The sequence below is a fragment of the Parasteatoda tepidariorum genome, chromosome 9 (assembly GCF_982258835.1).
Source record: "Parasteatoda tepidariorum strain Cologne lab strain chromosome 9, Ptep-v5.0, whole genome shotgun sequence".
Lineage (NCBI taxonomy): Eukaryota > Metazoa > Arthropoda > Arachnida > Araneae > Theridiidae > Parasteatoda > Parasteatoda tepidariorum.
In genome coordinates, this window is record NC_141763.1 from 1,907,995 (window position 1) to 1,913,994 (window position 6,000).

Sequence of the window (6,000 nt, forward strand, 5' to 3'; positions counted from 1 at the left end):
CAAAGTACCGAAAAAGGCAGAAATTTTCCTAGTACCGAAATCAACAGAATTTTTCTAAGTACCGAATTCGACAGAATTTTTCTAAGTACCGAAAACTTTTGAATGTTTTCTAAGTACCGAAAATGTCAGAAATTTTCTAAATACCGAAAATGTCAGATATTTTCTAAGTACTGAAAACTTCTGAGTCTTTTCAAAGTACCGAAAAAGGCAGAAATTTTCCAAGTACCGATATCGACAGAATTTTTCTAAGTACCGAAAACGTCAGAAATTTTCTAAGTACTGCAAACTTCCTAGTCTTTTCAAAGTACCGAAAAAGGCAGAATTTTTCAAAGTACCGAAATCGTCAGAATTTTCTAAGTACTGAAATCGGCAGAATTTTTCTAAGTACCGAAAACTTCTGAATGTTTAATAAGTATCGAAATCGTAAGAATTTTCCTAAGTACCGAAATTGACTGAATTTTTCAAAGTACCGAAATCAACAGAATTTTTCTAAGTACCGAAAACTTTTGAATGTTTTCTAAGTACCGAAAAAGGCAGAAATTTTCTAAGTACCGAAAACTTCTGAATGTTTTCTAAGTACCGAAATCGACAGAATTTTTCTAAGTACCGAAAACTTCTGAATGTTTAATAAGTATCGAAATCGTAAGAATTTTTCTAAGAATCGAAAACTTCTGAGTCTTTTCAAAGTACCGAAATCGTCAGAATTTTCTAAGTACCGAAATCGTCAGAATTTTCTAAGTACCGAAAACGTCAGAAATTTTCTAAGTATCGAAAAGGTCAGAAATTTTCTAAGATCCGAAATCATCAGAATTTTTCTAAGTACCGAAATCGTAAGAATTTTCTAAGTACCGAAATCGTCAGAATTTTTCTAAGTACCGAAATCAAAAGAATTTTTCTAAGTACCGAAAACGTCAGAAATTTTCTAAGTACCGAGAACGTCAGATATTTTCTAAGTACCGAAAACTTCCGAGTCTTTTCTAAGTACCGAAATCGACAGAATTTTTCTAAGTACCGAAATCAACAGAATTTTTCTAAGTACCGAAATCGGCAGAATTTTTCTAAGTACCGAAAACTTCTGAATGTTTAATAAGTATAGAAATCGTAAGTATTTTTCTAAGTATCGAAAAGGTCAGAAATTTTCTAAGATCCGAAATCATCAGAAATTTTCCAAGTACCGAAATCAACAGAATTTTTCTAAGTTCCGAAATCATCAGAATTTTTCTAAGTACCGAAAATGTCAGAAATTTTCTAAGTACCGAGAACGTCAGATATTTTCTAAGTACTGAAAACTTCTGAGTCTTTTCAAAGTACCGAAAAAGGCAGAAATTTTCCTAGTACCGATATCAACAGAATTTTTCTAAGTACCGAATTCGACAGAATTTTTCTAAGTACCGAAAACTTTTGAATGTTTTCTAAGTACCGAAAAAGGCAGAGATTTTCTAAGTACCGAAAACTTCTGAATGTTTTCTAAGTACCGAAATCGACAGAATTTTTCTAAGTACCGAAAACTTCTGAATGTTTAATAAGTATCGAAATCGTAAGAATTTTTCTAAGAACCGAAAACTTCTGAGTCTTTTCAAAGTACCGAAATCGTCAGAATTTTCTAAGTACCGAAATCGTCAGAATTTTCTAAGTACCGAAAACGTCAGAAATTTTCTAAGTATCGAAAACGTCAGAAATTTTCTAAGTATACTGAAAACTTCTGAGTCTTTTCAAAGTACCGAAAAAGGCAGAAATTTTCCAAGTACCGAAATCAGCAGAATTTTTCTAAGTTCCGAAATCATCAGAATTTTTCTAAGTACCGAAAACGTCAGAAATTTTCTAAGTACCGAAAACTTCCGAGTCTTTTCTAAGTACCGAGATCGACAGAATTTTTCTAAGTACCGAAAACTTCTGAATGTTTAATAAGTATCGAAATCGTAAGAATTTTTCTAAGAACCGAAAACTTCTGAGTCTTTTCAAAGTACCGAAAATGGCAGAAATTTTCCAAGTACCGAAATCAAGAGAATTTTTCTAAGTACCGAAATAGGCAGAATTTTTCTAAGTACCGAAAATGTCAGAAATTTTCTAAGTACCGAGAACGTCAGATATTTTCTAAGTACTGAAAACTTCTGAGTCTTTTCAAAGTACCGAAAAAGGCAGAAATTTTCCAAGTACCGAAATCGACAGAACTTCTCTAAGTACCGAAAACGTCAGAAATTTTCTAAGTATCGAAAAGGTCAGAAATTTTCTAAGATCCGAAATCATCAGAATTTTTCTAAGTACCGAAATCGTAAGAATTTTCTAAGTACCGAAATCGTCAGAATTTTTCTAAGTACCGAAATCAAAAGAATTTTTCTAAGTACCGAAAACGTCAGAAATTTTCTAAGTACCGAGAACGTCAGATATTTTCTAAGTACCGAAAACTTCCGAGTCTTTTCTAAGTACCGAAATCGACAGAATTTTTCTAAGTACCGAAATCAACAGAATTTTTCTAAGTACCGAAATCGGCAGAATTTTTCTAAGTACCGAAAACTTCTGAATGTTTAATAAGTATAGAAATCGTAAGTATTTTTCTAAGTATCGAAAAGGTCAGAAATTTTCTAAGATCCGAAATCATCAGAAATTTTCCAAGTACCGAAATCAACAGAATTTTTCTAAGTTCCGAAATCATCAGAATTTTTCTAAGTACCGAAAATGTCAGAAATTTTCTAAGTACCGAGAACGTCAGATATTTTCTAAGTACTGAAAACTTCTCAGTCTTTTCAAAGTACCGAAAAAGGCAGAAATTTTCCTAGTACCGAAATCAACAGAATTTTTCTAAGTACCGAATTCGACAGAATTTTTCTAAGTACCGAAAACTTTTGAATGTTTTCTAAGTACCGAAAAAGGCAGAGATTTTCTAAGTACCGAAAACTTCTAAATGTTTTCTAAGTACCGAAATCGACAGAATTTTTCTAAGTACCGAAATCGTCAGAAATTTTCTAAGTACCGAAAACTTCTGAGTCTTTTCAAAGTACCGAAAAAGGCAGAAATTTTCTAAGTACCGAATTCAAAAGAATTTTTCTAAGTACCGAAAACGTCAGAAATTTTCTAAGTACCGAAAACTTCCGAGTCTTTTCTAAGTACCGAAATCGACAGAATTTTTCTAAGTACCGAAATCAACAGAATTTTTCTAAGTACCGAAATCGGCAGAATTTTTCTAAGTACCGAAAACTTCTGAATGTTTAATAAGTATAGAAATCGTCAGAAATTTTCTAAGTACCGAAAACTTCTGAGTCTTTTCAAAGTACCGAAAAAGGCAGAAATTTTCTAAGTACCGAAATCAAAAGAATTTTTCTAAGTTCCGAAAATGTCAGATATTTTCTAAGTACTGAAAACTTCTGAGTCTTTTCAAAGAGCCGAAAAAGGCAGAAATTTTCCAAGTACCGAAATCGACAGAATTTTTCTAAGTACCGAAAACGTCAGAAATTTTCTAAGTACTGCAAACTTCCTAGTCTTTTCAAAGTACCGAAAAAGGCAGAATTTTTCAAAGTACCGAAATCGTCAGAATTTTCTAAGTACTGAAATCGGCAGAATTTTTCTAAGTACCGAAAACTTCTGAATGTTTAATAAGTATCGAAATCGTAAAAATTTTCCTAAGTACCGAAATTGACTGAATTTTTCAAAGTACCGAAATCAACAGAATTTTTCTAATTACCGAAAACTTTTGAATGTTTTCTAAGTACCGAAAAAGGCAGAAATTTTCTAAGTACCGAAAACTTCTGAATGTTTTCTAAGTACCGAAATCGACAGAATTTTTCTAAGTACCGAAAACTTCTGAATGTTTAATAAGTATCGAAATCGTAAGAATTTTTCTAAGAACCGAAAACTTCTGAGTCTTTTCAAAGTACCGAAAATGGCAGAAATTTTCCAAGTACCGAAATCGACAGAATTTCTCTAAGTACCGAAAACGTCAGAAATTTTCTAAGTATCGAAAAGGTCAGAAATTTTCTAAGATCCGAAATCATCAGAATTTTTCTAAGTACCGAAATCGTCAGAATTTTCTAAGTACCGAAATCGTCAGAAGTTTTCTAAGTACCGAAATCAAAAGAATTTTTCTAAGTACCGAAAACGTCAGAAATTTTCTAAGTACTGAAAACTTCTGAGTCTTTTCAAAGTACCGAAAAAGGCAGAAATTTTCCTAGTACCGAAATCAACAGAATTTTTCTAAGTACCGAATTCGACAGAATTTTTCTAAGTACCGAAAACTTTTGAATGTTTTCTAAGTACCGAAAAAGGCAGAAATTTTCTAAGTACCGAAAATTTCTGAATGTTTTCTAAGTACCGAAATCGACAGAATTTTTCTAAGTACCGAAATCGTCAGAATTTTTCTAAGTACCGAAATCGTCAGAAATTTTCTAAGTACCGAAAATTTCTGAGTCTTTTCAAAGTACCGAAAAAGGCAGAAATTTTCTAAGTACCGAAATCAAAAGAATTTTTCTAAGTACCGAAAACGTCAGAAATTTTCTAAGTACCGAAAACTTCCGATGCTTTTCTAAGTACCGAAATCGACAGAATTTTTCTAAGTACCGAAATCAACAGAATTTTTCTAAGTACCGAAATCGGCAGAATTTTTCTAAGTACCGAAAACTTCTGAATGTTTAATAAGTATCGAAATCGTAAGTATTTTTCTAAGTACCGAAAATGTCAGAAATTTTCTAAGTACTGCAAACTTCTGAGTCTTTTCAAAGTACCGAAAAAGGCAGAAATTTTTCAAGTACCGAAATCAACAGAATTTTTCTAAGTACCGAATTCGACAGAATTTTTCTAAGTTCCGAAAACTTCTGAATGTTTTCTAAGTACCAAAAAAGGCAGACATTTTCTAAGTACCGAAAACTTCCGAGTGTTTTCTAAGTACCGAAATCGACAGAATTTTTCTAAGTACCGAAATCAACAGAATTTTTCTAAGTACCGAAATCGGCAGAATTTTTCTAAGTACCGAAAATGTCAGAAATTTTCTAAATACCGAAAATGTCAGATATTTTCTAAGTACTGAAAACTTCTGAGTCTTTTCAAAGTACCGAAAAAGGCAGAAATTTTCCAAGTACCGATATCGACAGAATTTTTCTAAGTTCCGAAATCATCAGAATTTTTCTAAGTACCGAAATCAGCAGAATTTCTCTAAGTACCGAAAACTTCTGAATGTTTAATAAGTATCGAAATCGTAAGAATTTTCCTAAGTACCGAAATTGACTGAATTTTTCTAAGTACCGAAAACTTTTGAATGTTTTCTAAGTACCGAAAAAGGCAGAATATTTCAAAGTACCGAAATCGTCAGAATTTTCTAAGTATCGAAATCGTAAGAATTTTCCTAAGTACCGAAATCGGCAGAATTTTTCTAAGTACCGAAAACGTCAGAAATTTTCTAAGTACTGCAAACTTCCTAGTCTTTTCAAAGTACCGAAAGAGGCAGAATATTTCAAAGTACCGAAATCGTCAGAATTTTCTAAGTACCGAAATCGGCAGAATTTTTCTAAGTACCGAAACCTTCTGAATGTTTAATAAGTATCGAAATCGTAAGAATTTTCCTAAGTTCCGAAATCGGCAGAATTTTTCTAAGTACCGAAAACGTCAGAAATTTTCTAAGTACTGAAAACTTCTGAGTCTTTTCAAAGTACCGAAAAAGGCGGAAATTTTCCAAGTACCGAAATCGTCAGAATTTTTCTAAGTACCGAAATCGTCAGAAATTTTCTAAGTACCGAAAACTTCTGAGTCTTTTCAAAGTACCGAAAAAGGCAGAAATTTTCTAAGTAATGAAATCAAAAGAATTTTTCTAAGTACCGAAAACGTCAGAAATTTTCTAAGTACCGAAAACTTCCGAGTCTTTTCTAAGTACCGAAATCGACAGAATTTTTCTAAGTACCGAAATCAACAGAATTTTTCTAAGTACCGAAATCGGCAGAATTTTTCTAAGTACCGGAAACTTTTGAATGTTTAATAAGTATCGAAATCGTAAGCATTTTTCTAAGTATCGAAAAT